The sequence below is a fragment of the Hyperolius riggenbachi genome, chromosome 10 (genome assembly GCF_040937935.1).
Source record: "Hyperolius riggenbachi isolate aHypRig1 chromosome 10, aHypRig1.pri, whole genome shotgun sequence".
Lineage (NCBI taxonomy): Eukaryota > Metazoa > Chordata > Amphibia > Anura > Hyperoliidae > Hyperolius > Hyperolius riggenbachi.
In genome coordinates, this window is record NC_090655.1 from 284499768 (window position 1) to 284523432 (window position 23665).

Sequence of the window (23665 nt, forward strand, 5' to 3'; positions counted from 1 at the left end):
TGAATCAAGCCCAAAGATGCTGTACACATGCAACAGATCAGTATCTGCAAAAGATCAGTTCCTGCAAAAGATCCGTTCCTGCAAAATGCATTCATAGTCTATGATATCTGCAGATCATCATACACACCTTGTTTAACAGACATTCATCTGCAGATCTGATCCACCAGGATGGATTTTCAGATCTGCAGATGATTGTCTGATCTGCAGATGAATGTCTGTTAAACAAAGTGTGTATGAGGATCTGCAGATATCATAGACTATGAACGCATTTTGCTGGAACGGATCTTTTGCAGGAACAAAGACTATGGTCTGATGTGTGTATGCACCTTCACTCAATCTCATTCTGTCCAACACCCTGACTAACGATCACTTGTTTGCAGGAGGAAATGCCTGTTATAGTGACTCGTGTATACCTATGAATGTTTTCTCTCTGAAAAATGATGAATGATTGTTTTTCCTGTCAGAGCAGTGAGTACCTAATGCCTGGTATGCACCAGATAGATGGGTTGAATCGATTTTCCGATCACTTATACAAACTCGATTAGAAAAATGATCAGAAATCAGATTAGACCTGTCAGAAAAAATCGATTCGACCCGTCTATCTGATGGGAAATTGCATGGTGTGTACCAGGCATGAAGTAGCAGGGCGACGTTCATCTCCCTCTCTGCTCTTCTGTAATCACAGATCTGTTGCATTTATTTTATATTATTTATTGTACTGATTCTTTCACAGTTTTATATGTTATTACTTTTGGTATACAAAACAGAATGTAACAATACAACAGTATACAACAGTACATTTGCAATTATAATTATAGAGAAGTTGTCTATCTCATACTACTGCAGACAGTACTGCTGCTTTAAAATGAGCCAGCAAGGGGTTAAGATTTAGCTTAGAACTGGCTGTCATAAATCTCTCTAAGGAAAAAAAAACCCTTATCTTTCTGTTTAAGATTTACAATCCAGGGGGAGAGAGGTGAAGGAATGGCTCAAGTCATTAACAGAGTCTGACCAGCAATACATTGTTTAGCCCAGCTTGAGTTGTAAAGTGGAAATAATTCTGTTAAAATGTTTACCTTACTGGAGTCACAGACTGTGCAGCAAGCACATGGCGATCCATGTTTCTCTACACCCCTGGCACTAAACTAAAGCTTGTATGTTCAGGAGATAGCACTGTCTCATTGTACACCATGATGTAAGGAAAATACATGGAGCTCTGGAATTCTGACAGTGTGTGCAGCAAAGCATGGCAGGTTCGGAGCAGGAGAAATGATTTATTTTGACATGCAGCCTCTTATCTCTCTCAGGTCCTGCCGCCCTTTTATCCTTCTGATTTTTGACCGCCCTAGGCCGTGGCCTTTGTAAAAATCCGGCCCTGCATGGGGTAATCCCTGGCTACAGGCAGGAAATGACATTGGGTAATCCCTGACCACACCCAGGAAATGACATGGGGTACTCCCTGACCACACCCAGGAAATTACATTGGGTAATCTCTGGCTACACCCAGGAAATGACATGGGGTAATCCCTGGCTACACCCAGGAAATGACATGGGGTAATCCCTGGCTACAACCAGGAAATGACATGGGGTAATCCCTGGCTACACCCAGGAAATGACATGGGGTAATCACTTGTTAATCCCAAGAAATGACACAGGGAACTAGGTTGAATGCACCTGCCCATCTCCTCATACAGCCCATTCGAGATATGCTGATGGAGGGGTACATCCCATGCACACCTGCACCCTGGGTAATTCTATGCAGAGGTGAACACGGTAGGGTGACCAGGCATCCTCTTTTGCCCGGTCAGGTCCACTTTTTCCGACCTGTCCAGGGCTTCCTGGCGGGTTTTTGAAATGTCCGGGGCAGGGGCCCATTAAGGTTTCACCACATTTTTTTTAAATTTTATTATCCCCCCCCTCACCTCGGGGGCCCCCTTTTATTATGAGCAGCGTAAAAGCGGCATATACAGCAGGCTCCGGCGGGGTAAATCAGATGCTAGAGGTCCAGCCTCCAGGGCTACGCTGTCTCCTCTGTATGCTGCTTGCACTGCTTCCTGATTTATTGGAACGGCATACAGATGAGACAGCCGCAGAGTAGCCCGGGAGGCTGGACCTCTACCGTCTGCTTTACCCAGCTGGAGCCTGCTGTATATGCCGCTCTCCTGCCGCTCATAAAAGGGGGGGACCCCCACCCCAGGTGAGGCAGGGAGGATAGGAGTCGGGCCCCCCCACCCCATAAACTACCTGTCTACCTACCCTTCCACCCGGCTACGTAGCAGCCTACCCTCCCACCCAGCTACCTAACTGCCTACCCTGCTACCTAACAGCCTACCCGGCTACCTATCAGCCTACCCTGCCACCCAGCTACCTAACTGCCCATTCGGCTACCTATCTGCCTACCCTGCCACCCAGCTACCTAACTTCCCACCTGGCTACCTATCTGACTACCCTCCCACCCGTCTACCTATCTGTCTATGCTCCCATCCGTCTACCTAACTGCCCACCCAGCTACCTATCTGCCTACCCTCCTACACGGCTACATAACTGCCTACCCGGCTACCTATCTGCCTACCCTCCCACCCGGCTACCTAACTGCCTACCCGGTGCAGTGTCTGCTCCGCAAATAGCATGGCAGCTAGCCCAACCACCCTCCCTCCAGGTAATTAATGTTAGCCCACTATAGACCTGGCTACATATACTGCATTTTGTGGGGAAATCTGCCGTCAATCTAATTGCATTTTGTGTGGAAACCTGCCAACAATCTGGTTGCATTTTGTGGGGAAATCTGTTGACAATCTGATTGCATTTTGTGGGGAAATGTGCTGGCAATAAGATTGCATTTGTGGGGAAATGTGCTGCCAATCTCATTGCATTTGTGGGGAAATCTGCTGCCAATCTCATTGCATTTGTGGGGAAATCTGCTGCCAATCTCATAGCATTTGTAGGGAAATCTACTGCCAATCTCATAGCATTTGTGGGGAAATCTGCTGCCAATCTCATAGCATTTGTGGGGAAATCTGCTGCCAATAAGAATGCATTTGTGGGGAAATGTGCTACCAATCTCATTGCATTTGTGGGGAAAAGTGCTGCCAATCTCATTGCATTTGTGGGGAAATGTGCTGCCAATCTCATAGCATTTGTGGGGAAATCTGCTGCCATTTGTGGGGAAATGTGCTGCCAATATCATAGCATTTGTGGGGAAATCTGCTGCCAATCTCATAGTATTTGTGGGGAAATCTGCTGCCAATCTCATTGCATTTGTGGGGAAATCTGCTGCCAATCTCATTGCATTTGTGGGGAAATCTGCTGCCAATCTCATTGCATTTGTGGGGAAATCTGCTGCCAATCTCATATCATTTGTGGGGAAATGTGCTGCCAATCTCATAGCATTTGTGGGGAAATCTGCTGCCGATCTCATTGCATTTGTGCGGAAATCTGCTGCCAATCTCATAGCATTTGTGGGGAAATCTGCTGCCAATAAGAATGCATTTGTGGGGAAATGTGCTACCAATCTCATTGCATTTGTGGGGAAAAGTGCTGCCAATCTCATTGCATTTGTGGGGAAATGTGCTGCCAATCTCATAGCATTTGTGGGGAAATCTGCTGCCATTTGTGGGGAAATGTGCTGCCAATATCATAGCATTTGTGGGGAAATCTGCTGCCAATCTCATAGTATTTGTGAGGAAATCTGCTGCCAATCTCATTGCATTTGTGGGGAAATCTGCTGCCAATCTCATTGCATTTGTGGGGAAATCTGCTGCCAATCTCATTGCATTTGTGGGGAAATCTGCTGCCAATCTCATATCATTTGTGGGGAAATGTGCTGCCAATCTCATAGCATTTGTGGGGAAATCTGCTGCCGATCTCATTGCATTTGTGCGGAAATATGCTGCCAATCTCATTGCATTTGTGGGGAAATATGCTGCCAATCTGATTCCATTTGAGCGGAAATATGCTGCCAATCTCATAGCATTTGTAGAGAAATATGCTGCCAATCTCATAGCATTTCTGGGATATCTGTTGCCAATCTCATTGCATTTTGTGGGGAAATCTTCTGCGAATCTGATTGCATTTTCTGGTCGGCCGGCCCTCCACCATGTGGTCTGGAAAAAAAAAAACAGCCCTCCATGCCCACGAAGTTGGACAGCACACTGCTAAGTTCATGTATATTTGACCCCACCCATGACCACACCCACGTCCACATGCTGTTGTGATCGTCCTCTTTTTTGGAAATCAAAATATGGTCACCCTAGAACACGGGCAACACCTTAGGGGCGTGTCTAGGCTGCTAACACACAGGTATTTAACCTGGAGGCTTATTTGGCAACTCAGCTCTGACTGGGGCTGTTCGCTACTGTGAATTCTAGTGGAGGGATATTGTAAATAGCTGTATTTCTGTTGCCCTGTTTCTACTTTGACGAGGCCCTTCATGGTGAAACATGTCACAGTTGTGTCACTGTATATATTTGCACCCTATGTATGTCTTTCCCAGTATGTCGTTTGAGCAGCTGCTATGAGTAGTATTGCACAGGACCTGAGGTGGTTGATAACACCGCCCCTCGGACTTATCTACTCACCCAGTTGTATTACGCTCTGCTTGTCCCACCTGCGTGCTGGATAGCTACACCCCTCCCTGAGACATATACAGTGGTGTGAAAAACAATTTGCCCCCTTCCTGATTTCTTATTCTTTTGCATGTTTGTCACACTTAATTGTTTCTGCTCATCAAAAACCATTAACTATTAGTCAAAGATAACATAATTGAACACAAAATGCAGTTTTAAATGATATTTTATATTTAGTGAGAAAAAAAACTCAAAACCTACATGGCCCTGTGTGAAAAAGTGATTGCCCCCCTTGTTAAAAAATAACTTAACTGTGGTTTATCACACCTGAGTTCAATTTCTGTAGTCACCCCCAGGCCTGATTACTGCCACACCCGTTTCAATCAAGAAATCACATAAATAGGAGCTATCTGACACAGAGAAGTAGACCAAAAGCACCTCAAAAGCTAGACATCATGCCAAGATCCAAAGAAATTCAAGAACAAATGAGAACAAAAGTACTGTAATTGAGATCTATCAGTCTGGTAAAGGTTATAAAGCCATTTCTAAAGCTTTGGGACTCCAGCGAACCACAGTGAGAGCCATTATCCACAAATGGCAAAAACATGGAACAGTGATGAACCTTCCCAGGAGTGGCCGGCCGACCAAAATTACCCCAAGAGCGCAGAGAAAACTCATCCGAGAGGCCACAAAATACCCCAGGACAACATCTAAAGAACTGCAGGCCTCACTTGCCTCAATTAAGGTCAGTGTTCACGACTCCACCATAAGAAAGAGACTGGGCAAAAACAGCCTGCATGGCAGATATCCAAGGCGCAAACCACTTTTAAGCAAAAAGAACATTAAGGCTCGTCTCAATTTTGCTAAAAAAACATCTCACTGATTGCCAAGAGTTTTGGGAAAATACCTTGTGGACCGACAAGACAAAAGTTGAACTTTTTGGAAGGTGCGTGTCCCGTTACATCTGGCGTAGAAGTAACACAGCATTTCAGCAAAAGAACATCATACCAACAGTAAAACATGGTGGTGGTAGTGTGATGGTCTGGGGTTGTTTTGCTGCTTCAGGACCTGGAAGGCTTGCTGTGATAGATGGAACCATGAATTCTACTGTCTACCAAAAAATCCTGAAGGAGAATGTCCGGCCATCTGTTAGTCAACTCAAGCTGAAGCGATCGTGGGTGCTGCAGCAGGACAATGACCCAAAACACACCAGCAAATCCACCTCTGAATGGCTGAAGAAAAACAAAATGAAGACTTTGGAGTGGCCTAGTCAAAGTCCTGACCTGAATCCTATTGAGATGTTGTGGCATGACCTTAAAAAGATGGTTCATGCTAGAAAACCCTCAAATAAAGCTGAATTACAACAATTCTGCAAAGATGAGTGGGCCAAAATTCCTCCAAAGCGCTGTAAAAGACTCGTTGCAAGTTATCGCAAACGCTTGATTGCAGTTATTGCTGCTAAGGGTGGCCTAACCAGTTATTAGGTTCAGGGGGCAATTTCTTTTTCACACAGGGCCATGCAGGTTTTGATTTTTTTTTTCTCACTAAATAATAAAAACCATCATTTAAAACTGCATTTTGTGTTCAATTATGTTATCTTTGAGACTTTGACTAATAGTTAACGGTTTTTGATGAGCAGAAACATTTAAGTGTGACAAACATGCAAAAGAATAAGAAATCAGGAAGGGGGCAAATAGTTTTTCACACCACTGTACATAGGTGGGGGATCAGCGAGGACCGCAGCACACCGGTGTGGTTCACACTGGTACCTTCCACATAACCCGGTTAGGAAGGTTTTTGTTATTATTAATATCGATACATTGCCTGTTGCTACTTAAGTAAACATTTACATCTCTATACGGCACAGGGCTGTCCTTAGGGCAGACATATGAAATCACCGCCGGGTGACTTGGGCACAGGATACAGCCAGTATATCCTGCTCCTGCACAAGTCCCAGGGATGTTAATTACTATTCCCCCCCCCAGGTCCATGTGGATGGTGGAGAATGATGTATTTCGGCTTCCAGCTATTGCTGGTGACTGAATTACAGTGTTTTAAAAGTAACTTCAACTCTATCTTCTCCCAGCGCTGAAGTTACTCCCTGTGCGCCGCTAAAGCCGTAATTCCTATTACTGTCTATGGTGGCGCCGGCTGCGCCCAAATCTGCTGCGCTGTAATTACAGCGTTTGGGCCTTAGGGCTGTATATATCACATTTGATAAAATGCACAGAAACATGAAACACAAGGGAGAGGTCCTGATCTTGTGAGCTTACAATCTAGAGGGTAGTGGAGTGGAGACACTTATGCTGGGAATACACAATGAGTTGTTTTGGCAGATTTACTTTCCGATAGTTTTTCTGATCGATTTCCATTCACTTCTATGAGAAAATTGATCTTAAAATCAGATCAGACCCGTCAGAAATTATCGAACGAACCATTTGTCTGCTGAAAAAACTCCAGGTGTATTCCCAGCATAAGGGAGTAGACTATGGGGCTAGTGGATGAGGTAGTCAACCTCAAATAATTTTTTTTTTTTTAGCTTTCTTGGCTCCTGTTGCATGCAACAGGAGTCCCGGTCAGCAAGGCTATTAGCCCCATGCACGGAAAAAGCGTGAGTGCCCTAAAGCACCCTCACAAAACGTGCATGAGTAGCCACGGGCCCCACAATACAGCAGGGCCCTTCCGGTGTTCCCCGAAGTTTCCGGTGTTTGCCATCGGCGCAGGGGGTACTAAGCATCCTCCAACCCGAGAGTCGGAGGACACTGGCGGCATCCTCCAACACCCGAAGGGCTGGAGGACCCTGGACTGCCCTGTGGTTACCCACAGGGCCTGGCCATGTGGCATCCCACATGGTCGGTGGCTCCCCCGAGAGGGAGCCGGGTGGGGACCGAAGTCCCCTGGGGACAAGTCCCCGGTGCCAGCAAGCTGGCCCCGACCTTGCGGCCGGAGTGATAAAAATTCCGCACTCTCCCTAGCCAAAAGGCCGAGGAGCTGCGTTAGTTGGCTATGCATATGGGCAGTACAGATCAAAGCACCCTACTTCCGCCTGAGATCTGCCACATCTCAGGTTTTTTCAGGTGCACCTGGAGCGCCACTTCCAGGGGCAGTACGCCTAAGCAAAGCCCTCAGCTATTCAGCCTCGACCATGGTATAGATCCATTCAATCAACTCCTGGGAATTACGACCAGGAAGGACACCCTGCCACAGTGCCATCCTTCCAGGTCCCCCCAAAAATTTCAAGAACAGATACTACACTTGATCTTAGCCAAAAGGCCGAGAAGCGATCAGAAAATCAGATCAGACCTGTGGGAAATTATCGAAAGAACCATCTGTCTGCTGAAAAACTCCTGGTGTATTCCCAGCATAAGGGAGTAGACTATGGGGTTAGTGGATGAGGTAGTCAACCTCAAATTATTAGCATAGCTAATTACAAGCTTGTCTGAATAGGAGTGTCTGGAGGGTGTGACTTAACATTCCCAGGTCTGGGGCCTGATGGACAGACTGTGGGAGAGAGTTCCAGAGGAGAGGTGAGAAGTCCAGAATGCGAGAGTGAGAGGAGGAGATCCCTACGTGTGGCCCTATAGATGGCATTTGTACCCCAGCTCTTATGGGTGCCATTGCCATGCAGCAGGAAGCTAGCTCAGCCAGAGGCATGGTGGGTATTTGTATTATTCTGTCAGTGTGGTGGGAAAGTATGGGGAGAATTAGCAGTGGAGGAGAGAGAATCGCTGCTGGTCACCAGAGATCTGGGCATGTGCAGAAAGATGCTCCCCTCATTCATTACATTTCATGCTGAATATCCCCCCAGCCAGGCCTCCTACAATCCCCCATATAGAGGGTAGGGAGGGGACCCCCATGGCAGATTGCAGATCTCCAGCACCGCTTGAGATGTCCCTCTAAGGATGATCAATGAGATGTAAATATTTCAGAGTTTATGCAAATTTATGTACATTTTTATGCAAATATATGGAGCTTGAAAATTGATCAATTTAAACCTGGGTGGGACTTGATTGGTCCATTTTCAAGCTGCATATATTTGCATAAAAATGTACATTTGCATAAACTCAGAGACATTTGCATCTCATTATTATTAGTCCTCTCCTAGTCTGTAGGAGTCATGGCAGCAGAGATCCTGTGGCTCACATTTAATGAATGTCGCGTGCATCTTTACTGTGACACTGAAGCCCTCATAAGAAGCGGAGGTTTGGGGGGGGTGGCCGGCCGCAGACAGACAAGGAAACATGAACATGTAGCTCTGGCCTCTCCAACTCAAAGTGATTGACTTCTGGCTTTATATAAGCGGCAAAGATGGAGAAGCACACGATGGAAGCAGACACCTCCAAGCTAACAAAAGGCAAAGCTAAACCGCACAAACTTCTTCCTGGAGAAGTCCCAACAAGTGTGAACAAGGGCACAAGATGGCGCCAAAGCAGGGAGGAAAGCCCCGCCCACAGAAGTGAGTGAAGTCCCAGCAAGCGTGCACAAGATGGGGCTTACACAGGGAGGAACGTCCCGTCCACGGAAGTGAGTGAAGTCCCAGCGAGCGTGCATGAGGGCACAAGATGGCACCGATGCAGGGAGGAAAGCCCCGCCCATGGAAGTGAGTGAAGTCCCAGCAAGCGTGCACGAGGGCACAAGATGGCACCGATGCAGGGAGGAAAGCCCCGCCCATGGAAGTGAGTGAAGTCCCAGCAAGTGTGCACGAGGGCACAAGATGGCACCGATGCAGGGAGGAAAGCCCCGCCCACGGAAGTGAGTGAAGTCCCAGCAAGTGTGCACAAGGACACAATATGGCACTGATGCAGGGGGCAAAGCCCCGCCCACGGAAGTGAGTGAAGTCCCAGTGAATGTGCACGAGGGCACAAGATGGCGCTTAACTGGCTCACCTGTGTTATTTGCATAAAAGGCTGCATCACTCAGTATGCAGTGGGCTGTGTGTGGAGCAAGGAGCTCCTGAAAGGCTGTGCAGCCAAGAGAGGGCAGCCAGGCCTATTGAAGCAAGGATGCTGATCCTGTAAAGTGCTGGAGGGGAGTTGGACTCCAGTACTTAGACTACAGGAGAAGCCTGAATGGGTGAGTGGCCCAGGACTGCCATTAGGCCTATGGCAGGGTGTCACTCACAAGCCAGTGTGGCTGCAGAGGGCAAGAAGCCTGAGCTAGGGTTGGTACAGATACAGAAGTCTGTATATCTGGTGTGTGACTACAACCCTGCTGAATACCCAGTGTGGTGTATCATTTTTTGTTGTTTGGACATTGTTTGACTGACAAAATACATTGCTATTGTTTTGTTTTAACTCTACTCACTGGCTGGTATGTTGTGACCCTTGATGCTTTGATCTCCTCTACCAATGGGCTAAAATCCCCAGAATATCACAATTGGTGGAGAATGTTGGCAAAGCAAAGGTGCATGTCTACACAGCTCTGCTTTCCCTCTGTCCTGAGTGTACACAGCCCTGATTTCCCTTAGCCCTGCGTGTACACAGCCCTGCTTTCCCTCCATCCTGCGTGTACACAGCTCTGCTTTCCCTCAGCCCTGCATGTACACAGCACTGCTTTTCCTCCATCCTGCATGTACACAGCCCTGCTTTCCCTCTGTCCTGTGTGTACACAGCCCTGCTTTCCCTCTGTCCTGTGTGTACACAGCCCTGCTTTCCCTCTGTCCTATGTGTACACAGCCCTGCTTTCCCTCTGTCCTATGTGTACACAGCCCCGCTTTCCCTCCATCCTGTGTGTACACAGCCTCGCTTTCCCTCCGTCCTGTGTGTACACAGCCCTGCTTTCCCTCTGTCCTACCTGTACACAGCCTCGCTTTCCCTCTGTCCTGTGTGTACACAGCTCTGCTTTCCCTCCGTCCTATATGTACACAGCCCCGCTTTCCCTCTGTCCTATGTGTACACAGCCTCGCTTTCCCTCTGTCCTATGTGTACACAGCTCTGCTTTCCCTCCGTCCTATATGTACACAGCCCCGCTTTCCCTCTGTCCTATGTGTACACAGCCCTGCTTTCCCTCTAACCTGTGTACACGCATGACCGATGGAAAGCATTGCAAGGCTAATGAGGTCTATCCAACCATTAGTTTACGGCTGAATGCTCAGAAGACAGCATTAATTATTTAGACGTGACAATTTCCGTCGATAAGGGGGTGTTGTGTATGAAACTTTTTCAAAAACCGACAGAGCGCAACAATTTGTTGCACACTGACAGTTCATCCACATCCGGTCAAAAAGGGCATCCCCAAGGGACAGTTTCTGAGGGCCAGCCGAATCTCATCGTCTGTGGAGGATTATGACAGTTTGTCGGAAAAATTAATCAAAAAGCTGGTAGAAAAGGGATATGAGGAGCATGGCCAGAGAAGGATCAGTAGGGAGGTGAGATCCCTGAATAGAGGAAGCCTACTGCTTCCAAAACCCAAAAAGAAGTCTGGCTGCATACCATTTGTATGCGATTACGGGCATCTGTCCGAGAAAGTCCGGTCCGTGGTGCACAAATTCTGGCCAATCTTGAACCAGGACCCTGAGTTTGGAAATGTATTTAAAGAGCCGTCAGTCTTCACAAACCACAGAGGGAGAACCATTAAGGACAGAGTATGCAGTACCAACATTGTAAAAAAAGAAAGAACAATTGTAGAAGCAGCTAGAAGGGGAACAGTACCCTGCTTGAGCTGTAGTTGTTGTAATGCGATAACTATAAGGAAACTGTATTTCTCATCCGTCTACTGGTGTGAAAGTGCAGATCAGGGGCAGGTTTACCTGCTTGAGTCCTTACATTGTGTATGGCCTCAAGTGTCCCTGTGGTCTGGTTTACATCGGGAAGACGGAGAGACTTGATAAACAACGCATAGAGGAACATAAGAGAAGCATTACTAACCTAGTAGAAGGTAATAAAGAATATGAAAGTTCAGTTTCACAACATTTTGTTACTATGCATCATACAGCTGCTCAGGTGAGATAATATATAATATATATACAATATATATATATATATATATATATATATTTATATATACTGTATATATATATATATATATATATCCGCTCCGAATCCGCAAAGTTTCCCCACAGGCAAATCGCGCGGGGAAACTCTGCCATAGGAAACTATGGCGCCGCCGGCCGAATTGCTTGCGCTAGCGATTAAGCCAACACTGGCCACAGATTTCGCGCGGGGGGCTGTGAATCCCATAGCCGTGCATGTCATGGCTTCTGGGGTACGCCTGCGTTCCTGCAGACCCGGAAGTGCCGCCGCACGTTTTACTGACGCGTGACGACACAAGTGGAAACGGACCCTTAATGTCAGTTTTAATATTATATGATATGTACAATGGCCTACGATATAGTGTCAACACCAAGCCCTGGAGATTTCTATCTGCTCAGAGATACTATAAATATAGCCAGGTCCCTATAGGGTACGGAGATCTCTCCACCTATACACGTAATCCCAGTGCTTATAGTGATTACAATGTAATGACATGTATAGGCCTTACCACCCAGGGAGTTTGCAAATGACCAATAACAAAAAGGTTGTTTTATTATGTTCTACTGTGATCGTGTGTACTGTATTTTATATGTTTATATAAATTTATATCGTAGGTTTTCTGTTTGTATTGACCTGATGAAGTGGGCTGTGTCCTGTGAAACGCGTAGTCCACAGAATAACTGTTTTTGTAATAAAGACTCCTTTTTCATCTATGTGAGTCTTCATTGGAGGTAAGAGATCACCTTTCCACTACCAAATTGGCGTTTATTTGTAATTTTTAAGGGCGCCTTCACCAAAATCCTTACCCAATGTTCAGTTGAGGTGGTTTGTATTGGAAGAAGTTCCAGCCCCGCAATGGGGGGGGGGGGGGGGGGGGACAGAAAAATTGCTGCTACAGTGTGAGGCAAGATGGATTAGAAAATGTAACTGTGTATGTCCTAATGGTCTCAATGAGTATTGGTATTGTATACAAGATTATGTGTTCTGGGAGAAGCTCTGCTCAGCATTAGACTGGGGTAGACACCTGATGGTGTAGTTCCCCAGATGAGATTACAGTTTGTTATTTAATCATTGTTTAATTGTTTGGATATTGTGTTAATGAGTTCCTAGAGGTGGGTATAAAGGTGTCACTAAGGTGAGGGGCGGTACACCTGAGGAAGGGCAATGCCCGAAACATGTTGTGTGCATCTTGCACTTTTGTCTGCTCCAATACAGTGGTATGCTGAACCTTTGGTGTTTTCTTTCCGTTCTTGAATTGTATCCTGCATGTACACAGCCCTACTTTTCCTCCAATCTGTGTGTACACAGCCCTACTTTCCCTCCATCCTGTGTGTACACAGCCCTGCTTTCCCTCAGTCATGGGTGTACACAGCCCTGCTTTTCCTCCATCCTGCATGTACACAACCCTACTTTTCCTCCAATCTGCGTGTACACAGTCCTGCTTTCCCTTCATCCTGCGTGTATGCAGCCCTGCTTTCCCTCAGTCATGGGTGTTCACAGCCCTGCTTTCCCTCTGTCCTGCATGTACACAGCCCTGCTTTCCCTCTGTCCTGCGTGTACACAGCCCTGCATTCCCTCTATCTTGCATGCACACAGCCCTGCTTACCCTCCGTACTGCTTTGTATGCAGTCCTGCTTTCTCTCAGTCCTATGTGTACACAACCCTGCTTTCCCTCTGTCCTGCATGTACACAACCCTGCTTTCCCTCTGTCCTGCGTGTACACAGTCCTGCTTTCCCTCTGTCCTGCTTTGTATGCAGTCCTGCTTTCTCTCAGTCCTATGTGTACACAACCCTGCTTTCCCTCTGTCCTGCATGTACACAACCCTGCTTTCCCTCTGTCCTGCGTGTACACAACCCTGCTTTCCCTCTGTCCTGCGTGTACACAGCCCTGCTTTCCCTCTGTCCTGCGTGTACACAGTCCTGCTTTCTCTCTGTCCTGCATGTACACAGCCCTGCTTTCCCTCTGTCCTGCATGTACACAGCCCTGCTTTCCCTCTGTCCTGCGTGTACACAGCCCTGCTTTCCCTCTGTCCTGCGTGTACACAGTCCTGCTTTCTCTCTGTCCTGCATGTACACAGCCCTGCTTTCCCTCTGTCCTGCATGTACACAGCCCTGCTTTCCCTCTGTCCTGCGTGTACACAGTCCTGCTTTCTCTCTGTCCTGCATGTACTCAGCCCTGCTTTCCCTCTGTCCTGCATGTACACAGCCCTGCTTTCCCTCCATCCTGCGTGTACACAGCCCTGCTTTCCCTCTGTCCTGCGTGTACACAGTCCTGCTTTCTCTCTGTCCTGCATGTACACAGCCCTGCTTTCCCTCTGTCCTGCATGTACACAGCCCTGCTTTCCCTCTGTCCTGCGTGTACACAGCCCTGCTTTCCCTCTGTCCTGGCTTTGTTCACATCTAAAATTGAAATTGCAAACGATGTTCGATTTTTTTGCTCTTTTTTTCGCTTCACTGCGCGTTACGATTTTGTGTCCATCGCTTTTCAAAGAGATTTTGCAGGTCAGGAATTGAACCCTTTGACCTGGAAAAGAAGAAATACAATGTATTTATTCTTAAAAGCACAAAAGCAATCGCCGCTCAAAGCAATTTTGTAAGCGGATGCGTTTTCCTATACCTTCCATTGTAGCAAAAACGCCCTAAAAATGGTACATGCGCACTTTGATGAGCGGAAAGCAGATGAAACGCGCTGATATGAACTAACCCAATGAGCATTCATAGCACTAGTGATTTTAGGGAGTTTTTTTTTTTTATTGCTGTTGCTCAAAAAAAATAAAATAAATAAATAAAAAAATAAATAAAATTGCAAAACATCCTAGGTGTGAATGAGCCCTCTGTGTGCACACAGCCCTGCTCTCCCTCCATCATGCGTGTACACAGCCCTGCTTTCCATCCATCCTGCATGTACACAGCCCTGCTTTCCCTCAGCCCTGCATGTACACAGCCCTGCTTTCCCTCCATCCTGCATGTACACAGCCCTGCTTTCCCTCCATCATGCGTGTACACAGCCCTGCTTTCCCTCCGTCCTGCGTGTACACAGCCCTGCTTTCCCTCCGTCCTGTGTGTACGCAGCCCTGCTTTCCCTCCATCCTGCGAGTACACAGCCTGCTTTCCCTCCATCCTGCGTGTACACAGCCCTGATTTCCCTCCGTCCTGCGTGTACACAGCCCTGCTCTCCCTCCATCCTGCGTGTACACAGCCCTGATTTCCCTCCGTCCTGCATGTACACAGCCCTGCTCTCCCTCCATCCTGCGTGTACACAGCCCTGATTTCCCTCCGTCCTGTGTATACACAACCCTGCTTTCCCTCTGTCCTGCATGTACACAACCCTGCTTTCCCTCTGTCCTGCGTGTACACAACCCTGCTTTCCCTCTGTCCTGCGTGTACACAGCCCTGCTTTCCCTCTGTCCTGCGTGTACACAGCCCTGCTTTCCCTCTGTCCTGCATGTACACAGCCCTGCTTTCCCTCTGTCCTGCGTGTACACAGCCCTGCTTTCCCTCTGTCCTGGCTTTGTTCACATCTAAAATTGAAATTGCAAACGATGTTTGATTTTTTTGCTCTTTTTTTCGCTTCACTGCGAGTTACGATTTTGTGTCCATCGCTTTTCAAAGAGATTTTGCAGGTCAGGAATTGAACCCTTTGACCTGGAAAAGAAGAAATACAATGTATTTATTCTTAAAAGCACAAAAGCAATCGCCGCTCAAAGCAATTTTGTAAGCGGATGCGTTTTCCTATACCTTCCATTGTAGCAAAAACGCCCTAAAAATGGTACATGCGCACTTTGATGAGCGGAAAGCAGATGAAATGCGCTGATATGAACTAACCCAATGAGCATTCATAGCACTAGTGATTTTAGGGAGTTTTTTTTTTTTATTGCTGTTGCTCAAAAAAAATAAAATAAATAAATAAATAAATAAAATTGCAAAACATCCTAGGTGTGAATGAGCCCTCTGTGTGCACACAGCCCTGCTCTCCCTCCATCATGCGTGTACACAGCCCTGCTTTCCCTCCATCCTGCATGTACACAGCCCTGCTTTCCCTCCATCCTGCATGTACACAGCCCTGCTTTCCCTCCATCATGCGTGTACACAGCCCTGCTTTCCCTCCGTCCTGCGTGTACACAGCCCTGCTTTCCCTCCGTCCTGTGTGTACGCAGCCCTGCTTTCCCTCCATCCTGCGAGTACACAGCCTGCTTTCCCTCCATCCTGCGTGTACACAGCCCTGATTTCCCTCCGTCCTGCGTGTACACAGCCCTGCTCTCCCTCCATCCTGCGTGTACACAGCCCTGCTTTCCCTCCGTCCAGCATGTACACAGCCCTGCTTTCCCTCCGTCCTGTGTGTACGCAGCCCTGCTTTCCCTCCATCCTGCGAGTACACAGCCTGCTTTCCCTCCATCCTGCGTGTACACAGCCCTGATTTCCCTCCGTCCTGCGTGTACACAGCCCTGCTCTCCCTCCATCCTGCGTGTACACAGCCCTGATTTCCCTCCGTCCTGCATGTACACAGCCCTGCTCTCCTTCCATCCTGCGTGTACACAGCCCTGATTTCCCTCCGTCCTGTGTATACACAGTCCTGCTTTCCCTCCATCCTGTGTGTACACAGCCCTGCTTTCCTTCAGCCCTGCATGTACACAGCCCTGCTTTCCCTCCATCCTGCGTGTACACAGCCCTGATTTCCCTCCGTCCTGCGTGTACACAGCCCTGCTCTCCCTCCATCCTGCGTGTACACAGCCCTGATTTTCCTCCGTCCTGTGTATACACAGTCCTGCTTTCCCTCAGCCGTGAGTGTACACAGTCCTGCTTTCCTTCAGCCCTGCATGTACACAGTCCTGCTTTCCCTCAGCCCTGAGTGTACACAGTCCTGCTTTCCCTCAGCCCTGAGTGTACACAGTCCTGCGTGTACACAGCCCTGCATGTACACAGTCCTGCGTGTAAACAACCCTGCTTTCCCTCAGCCCTGAGTGTACACAGTCCTGCTTTCCTTCAGCCCTGCATGTACACAGTCCTGCTTTCCCTCAGCCCTGAGTGTACACAGTCCTGCTTTTCCCTCCGTCCTGCGTTTACACAGCCCTGCTCTCCCTCCATCCTGTGTGCACACAGCCCTGCTTTCCCTCCGTCCTGCGTGTACACAGCCCTGCTTTCCCTCCGTCCTGCGTGTAAACAGACCTGATTTCCCTCCGTCCTGTGTATACACAGTCCTGCTTTCCCTCAGCCCTGAGTGTACACAGTCCTGCTTTCCCTCAGCCCTGAGTGTACACAGTCCTGCTTTCCTTCAGCCCTGCATGTACACAGTCCTGCTTTCCCTCAGCCCTGAGTGTACACAGTCCTGCTTTCCCTCAGCCCTGAGTGTACACAGTCCTGCTTTCCTTCAGCCCTGCATGTACACAGTCCTGCTTTCCCTCAGCCCTGAGTGTACACAGTCCTGCTTTCCCTCCGTCCTGCCCGCTGTGAGCTGGATAGGAGAGCAGAGAGAAGACATTGCCATTCAGCAGTCTCCCTCCCCCTCTTCTGCTGGCAATATGAACAGGCTCCGACTTGGAGCAAATGGAGTCTTCTATCTACAGCACAGGTGTTAAAATCAAGGCCTGCAGGCCAAATCTGTCCCTCCTCATCACCAATTTAACTCGCTGGAGTTACACCTTTCCCCACTATCCATGGCGGCCTGGGGGGGGGGGGGGGAATAGTAATTAACGCCACCTAGCGGTTGCGCCTGGCTAACAGAAAAGTACCAGTGCTTTACACTAGCATTTATTCTAACAATACTATGTACATTAATCATGGTTGCACCAATACAGACAGCCCATAGACATTAGATGTCAATAGATCCAACTTTTTGAACAAAGAGATCATAACGCTCTCTCAGAAAAAAACGTTTTAGTGACAGGTAACACTTATATACACAATGCTCCTCCCACCTCTGAACAACATGAGGGACACACCCAAAGGAAAAGAGGGGGAAGAGGCCAAAATAAAAAGAAAAAGGGAGCATCCCCCCAAAAATATGAATCTAAAAACAAGTAATTACTTAAGAAAAAGGAAAGACCCTCTGTCAGAAACAATAGTTATAATATAAATAGGCCACAACACTAGGAGGCAAAAAGAAAGTAACTTAGAGCAGACCAACTTCAAGAGATCCATGTGATGATCCGCTCAGCTGGCTGCACAGGCAGACAGCTGTTTGACCATTCCTCTAGTCTGTGGGCTGCAGGTCTCTGGAAGAGAGACCTGTCTTTCCATTTCAAGTTTCTGGCCTGTTCTGCTGCTGAGGAATTTGCATACATTAGTCATGCAAATCCCCTACCTGCCTCCTTTGATGACTGGCACTATAAAAGCATTCTGCTCCCAGGATGCTTTGCTGGACATTTCCTTTTCATGGTTTGTTCCTGATGGACACTCCTGGAGTGTCAGCCATTTCATGATTTGCTAAAGTTATCTTAGAGTAATTCCTGGGGATTGCATTAGGCTTCCCTTCTAGCCCAGTCAGGTTGTATTATTTGTATTGCCTGTTCTGTCTTGTCTAGTAATTTGCCATTGTCCTGTCCCAACGGTGGTCGACAGGAAATCGTTCTGTTTGTCTGGGGTGCTAACCAGAGCAGCGGTTGCTACTGGTAGCCCCTTCTGATCTGTCTTGTTTGGATCGCACTAGTCTCTAGCGTTAGTGGCTGTGGATCCTTCTGATCTGTCTTGCTTGGATCACACTGATCCTTCTGTTCTGTCCTGCCGGGATCGCACTAGCTTCTTGCGCTAGCGCTGTGGATCCTTCTGATCTGTCTTGCTTGGATCACACTGATCCTTCTGTTCTGTCCTGCCGGGATCGCACTAGCTTCTTGCGCTAGCGCTGTGGATCCTTCTGATCTGTCTTGCTTGGATCACACTGATCCTTCTGTTCTGTCCTGCCGGGATCGCACTAGCTTCTTGCGCTAGCGCTGTGGATCCTTCTGATCTGTCTTGCTTGGATCACACTGATCCTTCTGTTCTGTCCTGCCGGGATCGCACTAGCTTCTTGCGCTAGCGCTGTGGATCCTTCTGATCTGTCTTGCTTGGGTCACACTTGCTCTGACGGAAGAGCAGTGGATCCTTCTACTTTATTCCTGTTTTGCGTTTGTCTGTCTTGTCTGATACGAACGCTTGCTGTAGGCTCGGTGAGGTAACCGTTAGGCAAGCGTTCGCGTTTTGTTTCGTGTTGTCTGTCTTTGATTAGTCAGGGTGGCGTGCTTATCTCTGTTGCGCTTAACGTGCGGAGATCGCGCCGTAAACGCGTTCACTGTTGCGATTGAGTGCGGTGTTCGCGTTTAGCTAGCGTTTGTTGTTTTCTCTGTCTTCTTTGTTATTTACTGTGCCTTTGCTATTTCTTGTGTCCTGTCCTTGCTCTGTCTGGTGTCTCTTGGCAATCGCCATTCTCGGCGATTGCGTTCCTGCTTTTTGTTCTGCTGATGTGTGTTCACAGTCGCTGGGGGGCGACTAGATCGGTGAACACACATTCATCTCTGTCTCTGTGCTCTGTCTCTTAGAGGGCTGCCTTGTCTTCTGTTCAATTCCCGTCTGTGGCCGTGCGGAGGCGGTGCGCGTCTGCACGCCACGACTCCATCTGCCTGTGGGAATTGCCCTCTGCAGGTGCCATGCACCTAGCCTGGGTATCCCAAATTATACGCTTGTGGAGGGTTTCCGTTGAGTCAGTGCGCGTCTTGTGCGCTGACAACGGAAACGACTCCGCCAGCGTTACAATCCACAAATAAACAGTCACAAAAATGGTTTGACAGTGAAGGCAAGTGATGCTACGTAATTCTCTAAGGGCAGCCTCTAACCAAAAGCACAGAGACCCCAACAACCGGGACCTAAGGGAAGCCCATGACCACCCACAGAGGCAATACAAAGACATCATCAGGCGGAAAAACAGAGCCACATCTCCCACAAACTCCAACAGCTGGAAGACTCCCTCCAAGACAACTCATTCTGGGAGTCCTGGAACCATATCAGCGCAAAGCCTAAGAAAAGCCCTCTTCATATCCAAAATGGCCACATCTGGCTCCACTACTTCAGGGGCCTCTACAAAGACATCCCAGAAAATGCCCAAACCCTGGAACAGAAACAAATAGTCGCAAAACTGAAGGACATGGAGGAGACAATCAAGGACTTTCAAAACCCTCTGGATACACCAATCACGGTGCAGGAAATAAGAGAAAGCATAAAGCTGGTAATATGTAAGAAGGCCAGCGGTACCGATGGCATCCTGCCAGAGATGATCAAATACAGCCCCCCAGACATACATGAGGCACTCGCAAGACTATCCAACCTCATCCTGAGTGCGGGCTGCTTTCCTCAGGCCTGGAGTGAAGGCCTCATAACACCCTTCTACAAGAATGGGGACAGATATGATCCAGCAAACTACAGAGGAATCTGTGTCAGCAGCACACTGGGGAAACTATTTAACAGCATAATGAATAAAAGGATCCTCTCTTTCCTCACACAGCAGCACGTACTCAGCAATAGCCAAGCCGGGTTCATGCCAAACCACCGCACAACCGACCACATCTACACACTGCACAGCCTCATCATACCCATGTCCACAGCTCATGCGGCAAATACACCGCACCACCAACCACATCTACACAGTGCACAGCCTCATCAAGACCCATGTCCACTGCTCACACAGCAAATACACCACACCACCGACCTCATCTACACACTGCACAGCCTCATCATACCCATGTCCACTGCTCACACGGCAAATACACTTTTCCTGAAGAGAGCGAAATAGGAGGAATATGATGTCATCAAGAGTTCATACAGTACACTGGGAACCAATGCAGTGTGAAAAAGGACGGGAAGAGAAGCGCGTTCTTCAAACAGCATAGAGGAGTCAGGCAGGGCTGCAGTCTGAGCCCATCACTCTTTAACCACTTAAGGACTGCAGTCATAAAACCCCCTTAAGGACCATACACTTTTTTTCCATTCAGACCACTGCAGCTTTAACGGTTTATTGCTCGGTCATACAACCTACCACCTAAATGAATTTTACCTCCTTTTCTTGTCACTAGTAAAGCTTTCTTTTGGTGCTATTCGATTGCTGCTGTGCTTTTTAGTTTGTATTATATTCATCAAAAAAGACATGAATTTTGTCAAAAAAAATGATCTTTTTAACTTTCTGTGCAGACATTTTTCAAATAAGTAAAGTAAAATTTCTATATACATTTTTGTCCAGATTTATTGTGCTACATGTCTTTGATAAAAAAAAAATCCAATAAGTGTATATTTATTGGTTTGGGTAAAAGTTATAGAGTTTCATCATAACATCATAAAATGTATACAGGTTATGATAACAATATTCATCTGAGAAAAAAGAGAATGTGAAAGGGTTAAGATAGATGCAGCCTCCTAAATTCCATCCAATTGCCCCATATGCTTTGAAACTTATCTGAATTTTCAATACTCATATAATAGAGCCTATCTGTTAACATAATAGTGTCCAATCTATCCTTCACTAAACAAATGCTTAATCCTGAAGTTTTCCAACTGAGAGCAATGGACCAATGAGCTGCCAACAACATATAATGGTAAAATCTTAGGAATTGCTTAGGTATTGATACATTTTGACCATGTAGTAGGCACATAGTCCCCGAGAGGTTAGGACGGACCCCTGAAACATCAACAAATAAAAGTTGCCAGTCATTCCAGAATTTTGCTGCGGTAGGGCAGCTCCAAAATATATGCGAAAGGGTACCTATTGCTCCACATCCTGTAAAACATAAAGAAGAGCATTCAGGATGTATACGATGAAGGGGAGTAGGTGTATAATACCATCTCATCATAAGTTTGACGGCCGTATCTTTCAGTATAGCGGATCGAGTAACAGTGGCTACATTAGTGCAGCATGAAGCCCATTGGGAAGTATCTATTTGTGTTTATGTGAGAAAACGCTGAAAAGCCGTCGCGTGTGCTGATAGCAAGGTGGCTGACTCCGCGTCCAATGCGGCAGTTTGCACGCGGAAGCGTGCGTCTGATAACATGGCAGAACACGGAAAAGCCGCCGCATGTCCTGACAGCAATGCGGCTGGTTCCGCGTCCAGTGCGGCGGTTTGCATGCGGAAGCGTGCGTCTGATAACATGGCAGAATGCGGAAAAACCGCCACATGTTCTGATAGCAATGCGGCTGGTTCCGCGTCCAGCGCGGCGGTTTGCATGCAGCAGCATGCGTCTGGTGTGGCTGGGTCTGTTAGTTCACACAGGTTTAGAAATACACGCGCGCGCTGAGAGGCAGAACTTTTATGACGGCCAAGAGAGGACCAGCTGACCAGGCTGGTCTGCTGAAGCCAGAGCTAGCTCCTATTGGTCTTCACTTAGGGGAGGCGCCAGAAAGCGCTACAATATATATAGTTACTGCTGGCCAGCCACAAGTTGTCTGCCGTTGCGATCACTACGTGGAAGCACTCAGACCTTAGTCAGATCCTACAGTGTGTTAGAACCAGGAGGACCTGGGAATTCACACTGAGCCAGAATTCTTATCTTGCTATTGTGTTATCATTCTGTTATACTTCAGACTAGTTCCAGGGTGTTGATGACCACGGACCTCACACCCAAGACTAGGGATTTGTGTTTTCATTCTGTTATACTTCAGACTAGTTCCAGGGTGTTGATGACCACGGACCTTACACCCAAGACTAGGCATTATTTGTTATCTGTTATGATCAATTGCTTTCCTGACCACTCTTCTGATTACTGATTCTGTACCTTGCATATCTGATACTCCGTTGCCAAACCCTGCTTGCCTTGGATACCGAATCAGCCTTCTGTCTATGTACTTTATCTGACCGTGTGTTGCCGACCTGGCTTGCCCGACCTCGAGAGCTATCTCTCCTATTAAGAGATAGTCTCCAGACCAGTCAGTGACATTCACCATAGGGGTCACTCACTCTCTGGACCTTCCCCATTCCAGCCTGACTCCGCCCCTTGGAGAGTGTCAGGCTGCTGGAAGGTTTCCTTATCTCGAGAGCAGTATTGTATATACTGTCTCTAGCTGACCTGTGCTATACTCTAAGTACTACTGTTACACCAAAACACACACATTACCCAGGTGTCCAGAGGTTAGTAATATATCTGTATATCTGTATCGGTGATTCTGCAGATCATCAATGATCAGATTCTCTCTGCGTGTTGACACCGATCGTTACAGTTTGTAGATCTTGCTCCCATGCTCTCGGATAGGACATGGGACCAGTAGATAAGTTAGAAAGGAGCAACTGATAAAGAAGAGAAATAGTTTCTGGTTGTCTAACACCTTTATCATACATATTTTCAAATGTGAAAGGCTCCGTCAAGACATAATTAGGGAATTGGGAGTGTAAAAAGTGTCGAATTTGAAGATAATGATAAGCTTCCCCCCCAAGGAGCGTCCCTACCAAAACGAAACTGTTGGAATGATATGAACCTACCCCCTTGCCAAAATTCATTGGCTGTAACCAGCCCCTGGTTAACCCACCAACCAAAGGCATTAGGATTGGAAAGGGCCGGGTTAAACCGGGTATTACTTAAAAAGGCTAATTTAGGAGAGGGGGTTCTTATTAAGGCGAATTTAGAAAGTACCCTTGACCAGAATTGTAATAAATGGGCAACAACTTTATTTAAATTAGATAACTCTCGAAGCATATCAAGAGAAAAATTAAAAATGAGATATTTAAGATGGTATGGTTGGATTGATTGGAACTCAAATTCCCACCAAGGAGGAAGCGAGGAAGTGAGGCCCAGTCTAAGATGTGGCTTAAACGAGCGGCCAAGTGATAATGCCAAAGTGATGGGAGCCCTATTCCCCCTTGATTACAGTGTTTATATAAAACCGTTATCTTTACTTGTGGTGGCTTATTATCCCAAACATACTTAGTCAAAAGGGATTGGATCGGTGTCAAAGTACCTTTAGTCAGGGAGAGTGGTAACATGCGAAAGGCATATAAGAGTTTAGGTAGCAATATCATCTTACAGGCAATGACTCGTCCAAGCCAAGATGTTTTAAAGGGGGCCCAGCTTTTATTTATTGCACCAATCTGTTGAAACAGGGGAGGGTAATTGACCTCAAACAGATGACAAAAAGAGGGGGTTAAATAAATGCCCAAATATTTAAATTTTTTCTTCTGCCAG

At 47.3% G+C, this 23665-nt stretch overlaps 2 pseudogenes; both read right to left on the minus strand.

The window, feature by feature from the left end:
• The window catches only part of LOC137535546 (zinc finger protein 208-like), a 274048-nt pseudogene that overhangs the window by 200217 nt on the left and 50166 nt on the right, over positions 1–23665 (minus strand).
• LOC137537361 (U2 spliceosomal RNA) lies at positions 7724–7850 on the minus strand (annotated as a pseudogene).